Source organism: Belonocnema kinseyi, chromosome 6 (assembly GCF_010883055.1).
Source record: "Belonocnema kinseyi isolate 2016_QV_RU_SX_M_011 chromosome 6, B_treatae_v1, whole genome shotgun sequence".
NCBI lineage: Eukaryota > Metazoa > Arthropoda > Insecta > Hymenoptera > Cynipidae > Belonocnema > Belonocnema kinseyi.
In genome coordinates this window covers 117397678-117413785 of record NC_046662.1, presented here as the reverse complement: position 1 = coordinate 117413785, position 16108 = coordinate 117397678, and positions in this window count along the sequence as shown.

Below are 16108 nucleotides of genomic sequence, written 5' to 3'. Positions count from 1 at the left end.
TTTCTATGCACTGTACAGTCCGAAAAATAATTTGATGTGTTCCATTTTATATTGCTTTTTAAAGTTCTCGAAAAAAACTACTTGCGCAAAAGAAATTTTTTTTAAATCAGAAAAATACGAAAGCTATTTAAGTATTTAACAGTATGTAACACAGGATACCAATTTGAGAAAACTGGATATCTCTGCCTCGATTTTTGAAATTTTGAAGATAAACAAAAATTCATTGTTTTAATAATAAGAAAGTGTTTTCTAAAAAATTCACGACACAAAATGCTAAAAATTAACAATAATACGTAAAAATTTAGTTTTTTATTTTTAGGTCGGAGTTAAGAATCCATGTTAAATATTGGGATTGTTAAGTGTCCAATTTTAAAATTGTGTTCATTTTAAGTCCTGATAAAAACTGGATTTATTCTTGTGCAGAATGTTTTATTTTTGACTTTACAGCTGAAACTTCTCCTCACATGTCCAGGATGGGTGCCCAATAAACCCGATATGACATACTTTATAGGAATTAGTCTCTTTATCAATGCAAATACTCACAGATTGGTCCCGGATAGACCCGAAGACACGCCCTTTTCGATATTGCAGCTGAAATCAATTTCGGGTTCGAACGTCCCGGACAGATCCACGATAGACCCGACAAAACATACTTTCTAGAAATAAACGAAATAAATTTCTGTATTCGTGCTCTGGATACGATCCACAATGTTCGGCTTTGTGAAAATACTTTTTTGAAACGGAAACTCCCAGATAGGTGCCCAATAGACCTAGGTAGACAAATTAAATTTTGTTTTCGTTTTCCAAATAGGTCCCGGGTAAACCCGGGTGGATGTTCGTTTTGACTTAGATAAAATTATTGTTGTTTCAGCTTTCCGGATAGATAGAGATAAATTCAAATTGATGGTCACTTTGGTATTTTCTAAAATACAGGATTGGTCAGGCCTCCCTGATAGAACTCAGATAGTCCGTAAAATTTCCGGATTGAAAATAATTTAACATAGAGTACGGAATGACCCATATACAAAACTTGCCCGGTTTCTATGAGGGTCCTATCCAGTTTCTGTCGGATCCTATCCGGTATTTTAAGCATGCTTTATTTATATTAGTGTTAAGATTCCCTGAAAAAGAACTCAGATTGAACTTAATATCGATTATACAGTTTTCAAATTTCATTCATGAATAAGAAATCAATAACTACCTTAGAAAGTTGACTGTTGTTTCAGAAAGTAAAGGGATAATCGTGTTTGTCAGAAAAAATATCATTCATCAAATACAAGTGAAACGTCTGACCACAAATACGCATTCACCATTAATTACTTCACCATTAATTAATTCACCATTATTCGATAATTACAGATAAAAAGCTGGAAGTGCGGCAGAAGGCCTGAAATCTCATTTCGAAGGCCAGAGAAACTGTTGAGGCGCAAGCAGTACCAGAGATAGAAACTTCTGGATTTCGAAAGCGCTGGATGCTAAAAAAGCAAAAGCCTAAGCCAGCTGTGCGATCTTTTGTTGTACCAAAATGAAATTTTAGTGCCACAGATTATATGAATCTCATAAAATTAAATAAAGTAGAAGTGACAGAGCGTCCAATCTTAGAACACTTAAAATCAGACGAGCATAAGTAAATGGTTGATCAACAAGTTGAAACGCCAGTTGATTTAATAAGAATTTTGTGTCATAAGCAAGCAGTCGAAAGAACAGCGAAGCTAATGGATATATGGGATGGGTATATGGTGGGACTCTGAATGCAGCAACCTCCTCGTGGTACGCCCTGGGTAATTAATAAGAAAAAAATTGCAAAGATCTGTATGAACACTTGAGATATTTGCGCAATTACTAAGAAAATAAATTTTCGAAAATTTTAAATAATAACTGAAAAGCTTTAAGTCAAAACCGACTCTAATGGCATTTTATAACACGAAAATTTTATTTCATATTTTTCTAGGGTTTATCTAATAACAAACATTAAAAAAAGATGCAATTGTAAAAAAAAAATTACTTTTTTCAACTCTTTTTTTCTCATTCTTCTCGAAAATAGTTGCTTCAATCAAAAAACTTATTCAACATAACAGATGTATTTTTATATCAGGATGAACATTTGTTACGAGTTTTTCTTATACGACACACAATTGTGAAGTGAGTTTGAAAGAAACCCTATTTTTGGAGGTTTTCTTGACATATTTTGTTTTTGCGCCTCGGTGAAAAAATTTTTGATTTTGTCGAAACTTCACAAATTCATTTTTAACGGAAACAAGATAATAATGGCGTCACAGGTACTTTTATTATCGATAATTTGTATTTTACGATACACTATAATCTTTAGGTCATCCATATAAAATACATGAGTGACCTCATGCTCGCGATAATAAGTGACGCCTCAAAGCTATCCCGAAGAATTTCGTTGTGCGAGAGATAGAGGCAGAAGTGTGATGCAGAAAAACAAATGGCTCATTGTATCGCCCAGAAAAAACGCTATTCTGGAAGGTGACGTTCGTTGTCACACGATAATTTCCAGATGAGATAGTAAATCTAGTTTTCCAAAGGGGCATCAATCTCTTTATGCATCTTTATATGTGAGGATGAACCTTCAAGTTTTCCAACAAACAGGTGATAAGTCCATGAGAGTTTGAATCCAAAGGCTTCCAGTAGTCAATCCAGGCAATTGAGAGAACGTGCTGATAGCTGCTGTGTCTTTGCAGGCACACCTATGGATTCGGTGGTTCTTATCTGTCCATCCTCAATTTTGATGAGCCTGCGCGTGTGAAAAGTGGGTTCGAAAATATGCATAAAAGCCATGATTCATTTCTGGTGAGCTGCATATTAAGGTGGTGCAATTTGACTTTAAACTTTGGGGTCAAAGCAACATTGTACTGAATTGATAAAAAATTGAGAGCTACGACATCCTTAAACATTGCGAGTCATTTCTTTTCTAAATTATTATAAATAAATAAAAATAACTGCCTGTTAGCCCGTAAGCAGGGTGTAACAATACAGAATTACGTAAAATTAAAAATTGCTAAAACTTGAAATTGCTACTTCAGGGATACTATACATTTTACATATAAAAGCGGATGTTATATATGATTCCACGCAGAATTATTATAGAAGTAGCGGGCAGATTTATCATAAGTCATCCATGATGCAAAATAAATGTAAAGTCAATGATATTGCAATTACAAATATATGTGTATCGAATTAAATATACATTGTAGTCAAAGGTTTAGCGAACAACGCAAACAAAGTTGTTGTTTCTTTTTTGTATTATAAATACACATCTGTCTATATTTTATAATAATTTACGAGAGAAATAGTCGTCTGTAGCTTGTTCAAACAGTGGTGGGGAAACGGTTCTTCGTACGTATCCCCTTTTCATACATTGATTTCGCAATGACTGATGTGAAATGTGCAGAAGCTGTGGTCGTATCTGGCATCGTATGAGTCTAGCAATTCATCCTTGAGTTGATTCGTCCACTCAAGCTGGACATTTCGCCAGTTCGTCGTCGTGTTTCCATCTAAATTATTTCACACTTGCGACTGGGAAAAGAGTTCGTCCGGTCCTTATTACCCCCCCCCTTCCCCGCCCCCCAGTCATGGATAAGGTTGCATACTCTGAGAGTTCGCCAGGTATTCTAAATTCACCGTTTAAGGCACCTCGCTTATGTATCATTCAGTTTTCGGAACCTTTTTTTAGGAGCTCTAGTCTTAGGAAAAGTTGTTGATTTATAATGCCCGGCACATAAACTTTTCACAAACTGTACCACCTTTCTCTTCCACTTCCACTCTCATCCCTTATCTCTAACCGATTCTTATCCAGGTATTTTTGCAACCTTTTAATAATCTCCTTAAAGCCTCCTTGCTCTTTGCTAGCAGTACTATGTCATCTGTGCGTGCGAGTGACTATATCTCGACCCCTTCTACCCTAACTACTCCTACAATTTTGGCCGCTCGCTTACTTTCCATATCCGCGATTAAAATTACAAAAGCAGTTGTGCTCAGCGGACAACCTTGTCTTAACCCTCTATCCAACCACAATCTCTCAGAGAATCCCTTTCCGCCTCTCACCATATCTTTCGTCTTTTCATATACCTTCATTACCGCCTCGATCATGTCTTTCTCCACTCCTCTCTGCAATCGACTCCCATAACCTCCCCCTATCCATAAAAGGGTACGCGCCTTTTAGGTCTAGAAAAAACGCTTACACTTTTGCGCCCTTCTTAGCTAATTCTTTATCCACCACGTGCTGTAAGACGTAACTATTGTCAATAGAGCTCCTTCCATCCCTAAAGCCCGCCTGCGTCTCCAGTAATTCCTCTATGATTTTCCTGCCTCTCGCTATCCCATTTTTTATATAGTGGTATGATCAACCTCTTCTTACACTTTCTTGGGAATACGTCCCCTTCCATACCCCCTTCATCCTCTCCCTTAAATCTTCTGTGAAAGAGCCACGCTTCGTTTTCTAGCCCGTCCACCCCTGCTGCCTTAAACCCTTGCAATTTCTTTATCTGCATCTCTATCTCCTCATCATTCAGCTCCTCTCCATCTACCTCCCTCGTTCTTCTAATTTCCTTATCTATATTTCGTTTATGTAAGCCCTAAAATGAATCTTTAAAAAACTTCCTCCATTCTTCACTCCATATCTTCTCACTTATCCCCACGTTTCCTAAGCCTATTAATTATCTTCTACACGCCCCCTTCTGTCTTAATACTATCACCACACACTCAAACTGAGAATTCACGTGACTTCAAATTCTCATTTAAATAATAAGGAAACCGAAAATAGTTTTGAAATAGTCGATCTCGATAAATTGAATAATTTAGAGTTAGTTAAGATTAACACCATCTTGGCAGATCGAAACTGCCCCGTATTCACTACCGAATAATATATGTTGTTACTTTTTCAATTTGCCGTAACCAGCCTTACCCGCTCAAAGAAGACCAGTTTAAATTGATTATTAAGGCATTGTTCAGATTTTGTCCCCACCACACTGAATCCCGAACACACATCACTAGTTAATTACCTAAGTCGAAATGAATCGCCATTTATAAATTTTTGGATTACAGGCTATTGGTTGAAATTCAGAAGGAATTTGAGTGTCTGGTTGTTTGCACAGCATCTACATAGTACCCTTGAGCATAAATCCTGGCACCAGATCTGGATGTTCGATGATCTTCTGAAAGCACCTTGCTAACGCAGGATGCATACTTGTCAAAAACTTGTACTAGAAGTTGTGCACCTTGTCCGGACATGGCGCTTTCCAGTTACTTGCTTTTTTTCACTGCCTAAAAGGTTCAATTTTGTTGCCTTCTTGTACTACTTTTCTTTTTCCGACGCAGTCTAGCAGTAAGAACATCAAGTCTCTGCCGTTGGAAGTCTATAATCTCATATAAAATTGCTAGTGTAAATGTCTCGATGTATCGAGGGTGGATGATTTTATTAACATGGTGTATCTTGAAGCAAAGAGTGCAATTTTAGGTCTAGTTCCACGGTCCAACATTCTAACGTCTGTCACGGCTGCACAGTAATACAAGAGTTTGCACCTCAAACACAGTTTGTGTTGCGTTCAAATGCATTTATGACGTTCATCTTGGCTAGAGAATGCCTTTGTGTTTGTTGTATATGTCTGAACTCTAGTAGAGCATGACCAAAATTCCTTTCAAAGTGCTGTAGTTTTCCTAGGATTTCACTGTTCATATCATTGTTATTAATATCCAGATGTGTTTCTGGCAGAGCCGGTAATTAATGTTCATTATCCCTCGCAGCTATTTCAACAGCTGAAAGCAATCTGTTTGCAGATGTTGAGCGTTTTTGATCTGCTAGTTTCTGGTAATTAATTTTTATGGCTAGCGCTGGATACTTAAATAAGAAGAGTAGATGATGTACTCTGCACGCCCTGTGCCCACTTCTCTCTGACAAAAAATAAGGGCGCATAACATCTCTGTTCATGCAGTTTATCCATTTTAAATGCCTTCTTGGTTGCTGCACTCCTTTTTCGCTTTTTGTTTCAAACTTCGAACTTTTATAGTAGAAACGTACCAATTCCTCTTCCATTGTGGTATGCCACTTGATGCTCTCTCACGTTATTCCTCATGGGGTGGTTGCCTGCAAATGGCTAATTTTAGCTCTTGCTGGCCAACTGTTAGTTTAGTGAAATATGCAATCCAAGGATGACAGCTTTCTGCACACATCTAGCAAGTGCCTTGGCATATTTTTGGCACGCTGATATGGCTTTAAGGTTATGAAACAGAGATAGCTTCGCACCTCCGAGAGCACCGATCACAAGGAAAATTACTTTAACCGAATATTTTGAGCACAGACGTTGCAGCTCCGTTTTGAGTTCTTGATACCTCTCCTTCTCATTCTTCTCCTTAGCAGTGATGTTGCGTATAGTATGTTGAAATAGTTCCTATCTCAAAGTCTTAGAGAACGATGTTCGTCCTATTGTGTGCAAAGGAGACGGTTGTCCGAAAATTGTAGTTGCAGAATATTTGGGACTTCTCGTTTTAGACAATTAACTCTTATCTCCCTCGGAGCCTTCGGCACGGCAGGGTCGCGGCCAAAGCCGTAAGATCGACAAAGATGGTAATAAAGCATTCTTAGGGGTACATTATGTCTGTAGAGATACGTAGTTCCCACGTGGGTGTGGCACCCAGATAGTATTTGTTTTAAGTATTCAGTGTGTACATGACACGCTCTGCATCTATCACTGGAAACTACTTGACGTAAAATACGGTCGCGGTATAATAATGTGGAAATGACACCATTCTGTTACGCGAAAATGAAACCCTTTGTACTTGAACTAAACCCTGATGATTTGAGAAAAGTAAAAGTTTGCTCCTTTGACAAGGACTGTTCTTTCAACACAAATTTAAGTTTGATTGGTGATTCTTTAGATCAAAATAAAACCTAAACTCTTGATGACGTCATCAATTATCAGGCTAATGTGAAATAACTTTTTAATTTAACACTTCGCTAATAAAATAATAAGCAAGTACCGAAAGAAACGAAATACATTCATTTAATTTTAAATCAATAACGCTCCATTTACTCGAAATCCGAAAAATGCCATATCTATTGGTCAGTATATTATAAAAATGAAGAGTGTAAGGAAGTGGGCAATTTGTTTTAAATAATAAAATTACTTTTATTGTCTTATAATACATTTACAGTAAATTCCAGAGACATCTTTAATCTGAAGATATCTTTCATCTGCAAACAATTGAATGCTACAATTAACCGACGACCGATAATTTTTATCGGGAGTGTAGTAGTTAAAATAATTAATTTTCAAAAATAAGAAATAAGAATTTTAAACAAAATAGATGAATTTTTAATCAGAAAATAAAAATGCCTAATTTTCAGAGAAAAATTTTAAGGTTTTTATTTTTAACTGAAAAAGTTACAATTTCTAGAAAAAGAGATGAATTTTCAATAAAATAGACGAATTTCCACCCAAAACATATTTTGTTAATCAATAGGATAAATTTTCTACTAAACAGGACGAATTTTCAGCAAAATACATGAAGTTTCAACCAATTACTTGAATTTTTAACTAAAAAGTTGAACTTTTAACCAATAAAGATTGATTATGAAGCAACAGAGACGAATTTTTAACACAAAAAGATGAACTTGCTTGAGACTGTTAAATATAAAATAATAAAGATATATAGCTTTTCAACACAGCAGTTGAATTTTCAGTACAATAACTTGAGAATTTAGGCTTATTTTATTTTAAATCAATAACGTTACCTTTACTTAAAATCAGAAAAATGGTCTATCTACTGGTCCGTGTATTATAAAAATGAATTAAGTAAAAAAGTGATGAGTGTTTTCAAAATACGTAAAATTATTTTTATTGACTTATAATACATTTACAGTAAATCCCCGAGCTGTTTGATCTGAAGTTGGATAAAAGCGTTGCAAACAATTTAAAAATACAATTATCCGACGACTGAGAACTTATAATACCTCGACCTATAGATATAGCATTTTTCCTATTTTCAATAAGTGTATAGTAATTGATCTAAAATGAAATTCGTCTTATTGTCCAGGTAACTTTAGACATTAAGTCGCGATTGCATGCAGGTGACTAGGTGGCACCTTCGATTTAGGGAATTAGACGAATGAAAGGTCGGCGGAGGTAGATTCGGTTATTGCCGGCATTTGGTGCATTATGCCTAATACCGTATTCGGCTAAATGCCTACGATATACACATACCGACACTCCCACCCTGCTTTTCCTTTCTATCACACCAGAGAAGATAAAATCCAGAAATTTGAACATGTATGTGTGCTTCGACAGAATGGGAATTTACATGGCATATGCTGAGAAGTGTTTCTATAATAGAATTCATTTCATTATTTGCAATAGAATTAGAAATGCTTAAGCTTGAAGATGAAGGTCTTTGGTTCCGATGTCTTCATGCAATCGTATCACTATTTTTCAGATCTTGATGGAACTCTAAATGCTGACCCCACGTCGGGAAACCTCATGCAAATAGCCTTGTGGATGCATACATTTGTTCTGGTACGTTGGTGGATAATTCTAGTTGAACTACACCATGCCATGTGATCACATATGATTACATGACGATCGTAGTCCTTACGTTCCGTACAATATTTCTACCAAAACATTAAATAATAGCCTCATCGGTAACTGTTGACGGGAATCTTGATATACCCTGCTGAAAATTCCTATATAGGTTCCTATATAGGATCCTATATGATTCACCTATGGGTGCCACCTATAGGAAATGACCTAACTAATATAAATTAGGTAGCTAACTAATGGTACCTCTTGGTACCTAATAGTACGTATGTCTGTAGGTGCTCCTGGAGGACCCAACAAAAATTCTGCGCAGCCGTAGGTGCCATAGAATACTACTGCGCGTCTGGATATGGCCCCATACAGAAACATATACAGGATCCTATGTCATTTCCTATAGGTGAAAAATATGTTCCTATGTAGGATCCTATGAAGGGTTAGTTGGAGGTTCCTATATAGGAACCTGTATAGAAATTTTCAGTAGGGATTATCAACGTGGCATAATACAACGTACGGGCCTGGGCCATAGAGATAACATACATGTAACGACGACGAAATCTGCTCATATCCAGGATCCTTGTAGAGTTCTACACCAGATAGAGGAGTGTTTTCTATCATCGGAAAGAAGTGGACAAACATATGTTCTGAAATCCTCCACTCCTCGACGTCCATCATTGTCCAGTGATAATGTTGATTTTAAAAGGCGGTACAGATAATAAAAATAGAAATCGAAACGAATTAACCTATAATTTAATTATAAAATTTGGACAAAGCGACACGTAGAGCATCGTGCAATCCCTGAGATGCGAGTGATTCATTTATTTTATATCTAAGATCGACTCTTGTGTGTTGCAAAATCTGCAACGTCACAACTTTTATCTGTGCAATGCAGTGCCCATCTTCGGACGAGTATTATAGGTGAGGCACGAAGATGTATTTGTGAGTAGTGGGAGGTTTTTCGCGAGGTCTTAGTCGGGCGAAGAAAGCGCAATTCACGGGGTACCTAACAACCCAATGTTGAACAAAACCAATGCTCGGAAACGCCGAATATCGATCATTTCGAAGTTAGCCCTAGGGATTCACTATTTTCTTGTATCCTTATAGGGATGACGGAACGATATTCTCTTTAAAACTTTTTCAGGTTTCGTAGTTTTGGTGCATATTGTGAAACTCAATTGATCACCATTAATTTTTTTTTAATTCAAAGAAAGATAAATTTATAGAATTTTGCTAAAATGGACGTATTAAGTACTGAGTTGGTCGCATTGCACGAAGCAATATCTCGCACCGAAATTAATTATAAAAAAACTCGGTTTAGACAAGCGCAACGAAATTATTATTAGAGGTCGCTCAAAATTAATAGAAGAGAAATTGCAACGTTTAGTAGAGCTTGATTTGAAAGCCAAATTGATGTACTCTGCGGAAGAAAAAATTAAAATCGAGTATATTTCTAAAAACCAATTTTTACAAATTGAGGATGCTTATCTACCTGCTCTTGATTTTTTAAATAATATGTTACATCCTATTATTTCAAGTCATACCGAACAAGCTGAAACGTCTTCACGAGGAAATACAAGTCGTCAAGATTTTTCTATTTCGAAGCAACCTAAAATAACTTTACCTACCTTTTATGGGAATAATGCTTCTCGATTGCACTATCTGAAAACGTCGTTAGTAGATGACGCTGACCACATAATAAAACATGTAACGTTGACAGATGTTAACTTTTCAACAGCATGGGATCTTTTTAAAAAACGTTTTGATAATGAGCGCGCCTTGGTTAATGCATATTTGCAAGCAATGGCGTCAATCCCTAGTGTCTCGAATGGTTCAATAGCTGATTTTGAAGGTATTAAAAGATACCACTAATGAGGTCCTGGCAGCCTTCATGCATTTGAATACACCAGCGGAATGCTGGGATGACGTTATTGTTTTCTGGACAGTGCGAAAATTAGACATGGCTTCTCTAAAAGAATGGGAGACACATTTGGCTGACGAAACCGATTACCCCACTTTCGGAAAATTAAACAATTTCTTGGATATGCGTATTCGCACGCTTGAAGCAATTGCGATGTCGAAATTGGGATCTTCGGATAATGCAGAATCAAATAAATCTCGATCTGTACAAAGCCATACAGCCTCTTCCACTTCTAAATGTTTACTGTGTAAAAAGAACCATGCACTTTTTAGTTGCAAAGAATTCAAAGCTTTGCATACTTACAAAAGAAGAGAATTTATCTTTCAAAAGCATGCTTGCGTTAATTGTTTGTCTCCGGGTTATAGGCCTCATCAGTGTGCTAATAAATATACTTGTGTAAAATGTCACCGTAAACACAACACTTTTCTACACTCATACAGTATGAACTCGACAACTGACTCCGTTGCTCCCACAACTGACTCGTTTTTTACTAAAAAGGATGATAATTTGTTGACTCACAACACTAGTAAATTTCAAATCCCGTCTACTTCACAAATGAGTAAAAATTCTTAAACTAGTAATGAACAACCTGCTACTATAAGGGGGGCGCATAATTTATTTGAAAATAAAAATTTGATTTGTCATTTAAATAATTGTTAGGGTGTTTCACGTTCTACCTTACTAGCCACCGCAGTGATTGAATTAGAGTCCGATAATGGTAGACGCGCAACTTTTGGACTTTTAATGGATCAAGGATCCGAATGTAGTTTTATAACGGAAAAAGTTTTGAAGATATTAAATCCTACTAATCATAAAATCGATACACAAGTATATTGTGTAGGTACAGAATTGATTGGTACTGCTAAAAAATCAGCTCAAGGGTGTTTACGTTGTAAAGAGTGAAAACATAATGCTATCGCATTACAAGCCCTCGTCTTGTTTAATTTGATGGTATACACACCTCCAAAGTTTCCTATTTAAGCAAATCCAAAATAACTAAGTCGTCTAAACTTTGCGGATCCCGATCCCTTTGAATCGAATAAAATAGACGCTATTCTAGGAGCTGATAGATTTGGATCCTGTCTTTTTACCAGGTTTAAAACAAGGTACCCTCCTTGCTTTGACTGCCCAAAATGGCCTTTTGGATGGATACTCTCCGGTCCCATTCAAAATTTTGAAATGGGTCGCTCAATCTCGGTTTGTCATTCCACGACCGCCGAACTTCACGCCGATTTATCTCGTTGCTTATATCTCGTTGCTTATCATGTGCGATTGCCCTCCGGTCAATACATGATGCCTTAAGTTTCACTTCCGATGGATCCTCTCTTAACTCGCATTTACATATAGGTCCAAAATTATTAACTGATTTAGTTTCAATCATTTTACGCTGGCGTATGCCACAGTTTGTTTTTGCAGCCGACGTAAAAAAAAATTTTCGGCAAATTAAAATTGATACACGCGATTTTGATTACCAGCGAATATTGTGGCATTCACCAGAAGGCAAGCTAGGAGCCTAGAGATTAACAACCGTACTTACGAAACATCATGTGCCCCGTACTTAGCTAATCGCGTTATAAAACAATTGGCTAGGGATGAAAGTTCTAATTTCCCTAAAGTTCAAGCGAACTTAGAAATAACCTATATGCGGATGACGTTCTTTTTTGCGCGGACACAACCGAAGAAGCTAATGAGTTGCAAGAACAGGTTGCAAACTCGATGAGACGTGGAGGTTTTCATTTAAGAAAATGGGACTCGAATGATGAACTTTTGTTATCAGATTGTTCGCAAGGAAACCACGAAAGAGCCTTTGATTTTTTTTTGCCGGGGAGGATATCTAGTTAAAGGTTCTACGTTTACGCTGGGATCCTACCTCTGATAATTTTAAAATTCATGTGCTGACTTCAGAAATTATGCAACCCTCAAAAATAAAAATACTATCTGTAATCGCTAAGTTGTGCAATCCCTTGGGATGGCTATCGGCTGTTATAGTTGTAGCTAAACGGATGATACAGGAATGATGGAATCGCAAACTGGATTGGGACGATTTCCTTCCTGATGATCTAATAAAACATTGGTATGATTTTTATAGTAAACTCAGTGAGCTGGAAAAAAATCGAATTCCAAGATGGACAGGATACTTAAAAACCAGTTTAGGGTGTGAACTTTATGGGTTTTCCGATGCTTCGGCGAGAGCCTATTCCGCCGCAGTATATCTCTACCTAGGTTGGAGCTATGTGGTACTCAATTACTAGCTAAGACTCTACACTACATTGTAGAGGTCATGGGTTTTCTAAATACCCCACAATATTGTCACACAGATTCGACTGTAGTTCTAACTTGGTTAAGTAAACATCCCACGACTTTGAAATCTTTCGTTTTTAATCGAGTGGCTCAAACTCAGAAGTTGGTCCCAAGAGCTGAGTGGAGACATGTTCACCTTGGAGATAATTCAGCTGACTGCTCTTCAAGAGGGCTTCTACCTGAAAGAATACTAAATCACCCCCTGTTGTGGCGAGGACCAGCTTGGTTATCTCATAATTCCGTAACTTGGCCCGATAACATACCTCCACTTCCTGAAGGTATAAATTTAGAAAACACGGGAAAACTTCAAATTCATTTCACGCATAATGTCGCGAGAAAAAATATGCTCCTACAAGAAATGGTCACGGATTCAGTTTCTTGGCCAAAGTTAATACGATTCACCGCATTTTGTCTACGTTTTCTTAAAGCTTTTTGTAAAAAATGGGGAAAGCAGTCAGATTCTGAAGAAATATCACAGTCTTTGGCGCTCGAAGCTTCTGAAATAAAACAAGCATAATTATATTGGATACTCTATATGCAAAACTTCGCATTTGCTACCGAAATCCGATATTTGAACAAACGGGAACCTATTCCGTCCAAATCGCCTTTGAAGGCATTAAATCCATTCTTGGATAAGTCAGGAGTCCTTCGCGTGGAAGGTCGCTTACAACAAGCTCCTATCAGCTATAATGAAAGGCACCCTAAAATCTTACCTCTACATCGAATATCTGAGTTGATTGCTCGACACGCTCATTTAAGATCAATGCACGGACGTAATCAGTTAACACTGTATACTTCACGACAAGGATTCTGGATTATCGGAGGTCGGAATCTTGTAAAGAATATCATTCGCCGATGTGTGACTTGTGTTCGCGAACGTGCCGTAGTAGCTGCACAATTAATGAGTAGTTCACCTGATCTCTGTACTATCAATAGTAGTCATAGAAGTTAAAAAGGGTATGTCGCTCTTTTTATTTGTTGTGTTACAAGAGGAATTCACCTTTAATTAGTTTTAGATTACACGTCACAAGGTTTTCTGGCTGCTTATCAGGGTTTCGTATATCTTGTCGCGGTATGCCTGCTCATCTGTAAGGCGATAATGGCACCGCCTTCCAGGGTGCTGATCGAGAGCTAAGGCAGAATCTCAAAAAATTACGGCGAGATTTCAATTTACTCAATAGTTTAAAAACTGAGGGCACCTCTTGGCATTTTATCCCTCCTGCGGCTCCTAATTTTGGAGGAATATGGGAAGCAGGTATCAAAAGTTTAAAGCATCATTTGCGTAGATGTGTAGGCGCTCACACTCTTACTTTTGAAAAGTTTACAACTACACTCCCTCGAATTGAGGCGTGCCTTAACTCTCACCCTATTGGTCCACATTCCGACGAACCCGATGATTTTTCTTATGTCACTGCAGGTCATTTTTTAATAGGAGCTCCTCTTACGAGTCCTCCGAAACCCTATGTCGAGTTATTTCCAGAAAATAGATTAACACGCTGGCAAATTGTACTTCACACATTATTCAATCTAAAGAACTTTAAGAAGTGGTCCAATAAGGAAAATAATCTGAGATATATTCTGGCCACGGCGGTTACGGACCGAATTCGAATTAGTTACAATGTAATTTCAAATTCCTAATATTTGAGGTAAGTTTTTTTTACATTCTCATCATTTATGATAGAGAAAGTATTAGAATTGTCCGAAATTTGACATCACAGTTTTTCAACGGATCTCCACGTATAGAGACCCCCTGAATCCGAAAATCAAGTTTTTTCGATGGCGTCCATCCGGTTGTCCGGCCGTCCGCCCATAAACACGATAACTCTCGAAAAAATGAACGGATCAAATCCATCTTTGGTAAAATTTTTTTAGGTCATAAAAGAAATTTTTAATCTTGATTGCACAAAAAATAATTAAAAATCAAAAATTTCATTTTGTGGTCAAACTATGTAGGATGTGAAAAAATATGGATTAAAAAAAATTGTTATCCCAAAAAAGATGTACAATTTCGTTAAGAATTACTTCTTGATAAGGCGCGTACTTTTTGTTTTATTCGTGAAAAATAACATTAAAAATTAAAAAATAAAATAAACATGTGTGGAACAACGACGAAAGTTACGAGAAAAAAAAATATTCAGCAAAACCTGTTTTCAAATGTCTGTTGAAAATCGAGAGAGCAGCACGAGTGTCACGATGAGAATGTGTACCTCAAAGCCTACAGAGCTTTGAGAAACTTAATCTTTGACTATACTTAATTAAGTATACAATTCAGAATATGAAGACGCATAAAAATACTGCCATCTAAAAGAGATCTTTTTGATAAAGTTTTAATCAAGCATTCCAAATGCAAAGAATAAATACCCGAGAGCGTAGCGCGCGGTATAATTATGTACGAGCGCAAAGCGCGAGATTCAACCGTCGCGCGCCCTAGGCACAAAACTGCATTTTCAATGCTCTACGGACACTATGAGTTTGACCGCATGCTCTTCGGTTTAAATAATGCACCTGCAACCTTTCAATGTTTAATAAATCTAGTTTTAACCGGCCTTTAATGAATCGAATTATTTGTACAATTAGATGACATGGTTCTATATGCAAATACTTTAGAAGAACACGAAGAAAATTTCACAAAATTAGCAAATAGATTAAGAAAGCAAAGGGGGAGGGTCGGTAAGGCCGGTTTTTGGCCTAATTTATTTTTGGACCAAAAAATCTGAAAAAATCATGGTAGTATCTTATAAGTATCCCGAGTCGATTGCACGCTAAACGGAGGTTAGCTCGGGTTTACTATGGTTTTCGGGGTCGCCGAATACAAATCTGGCGTCCTTTGACTTTTATCGCGTCAGGTTCAAGGTCATTGGAAGGTCAAATCGAGAGAAAACGGTAAAAAAAATCCAAAAAAATATGTTATAGGTTTTTGGAGTCGCTAGTTACGAATCTGGCACCCCTTGAACCCTATCGCTTCAGGCTCAAGGTCATTTGAAGGTCAAATCGAGAAAAAACGGTAAAAATTTTTTTTTTAAATATGTTATAGGTTTTTGGGGTCGCTGATTACGAACCTGGTGTTCGCTGACCTTTATCGCGTCAGGTTCAAGGACACGGGAAGGTCAAATCGAGAGAAAACGCTGAAAAAAAATATGTTATCGATTTGACTTTCAAATGACCTTGAATCTGACGCGATAAAGGTGAGCGGACACCAGGTTCATAATAAGCGACCCCAAAAACCTATAACATATTTAAAAAAAAAATTTTTACCGTTTTTTCTCGATTTGACCTTCAAATGACCTTGAACCTGAAGCGATAGAGTTCAACGGATGCCAGATTCGTAATTAGCGACTCC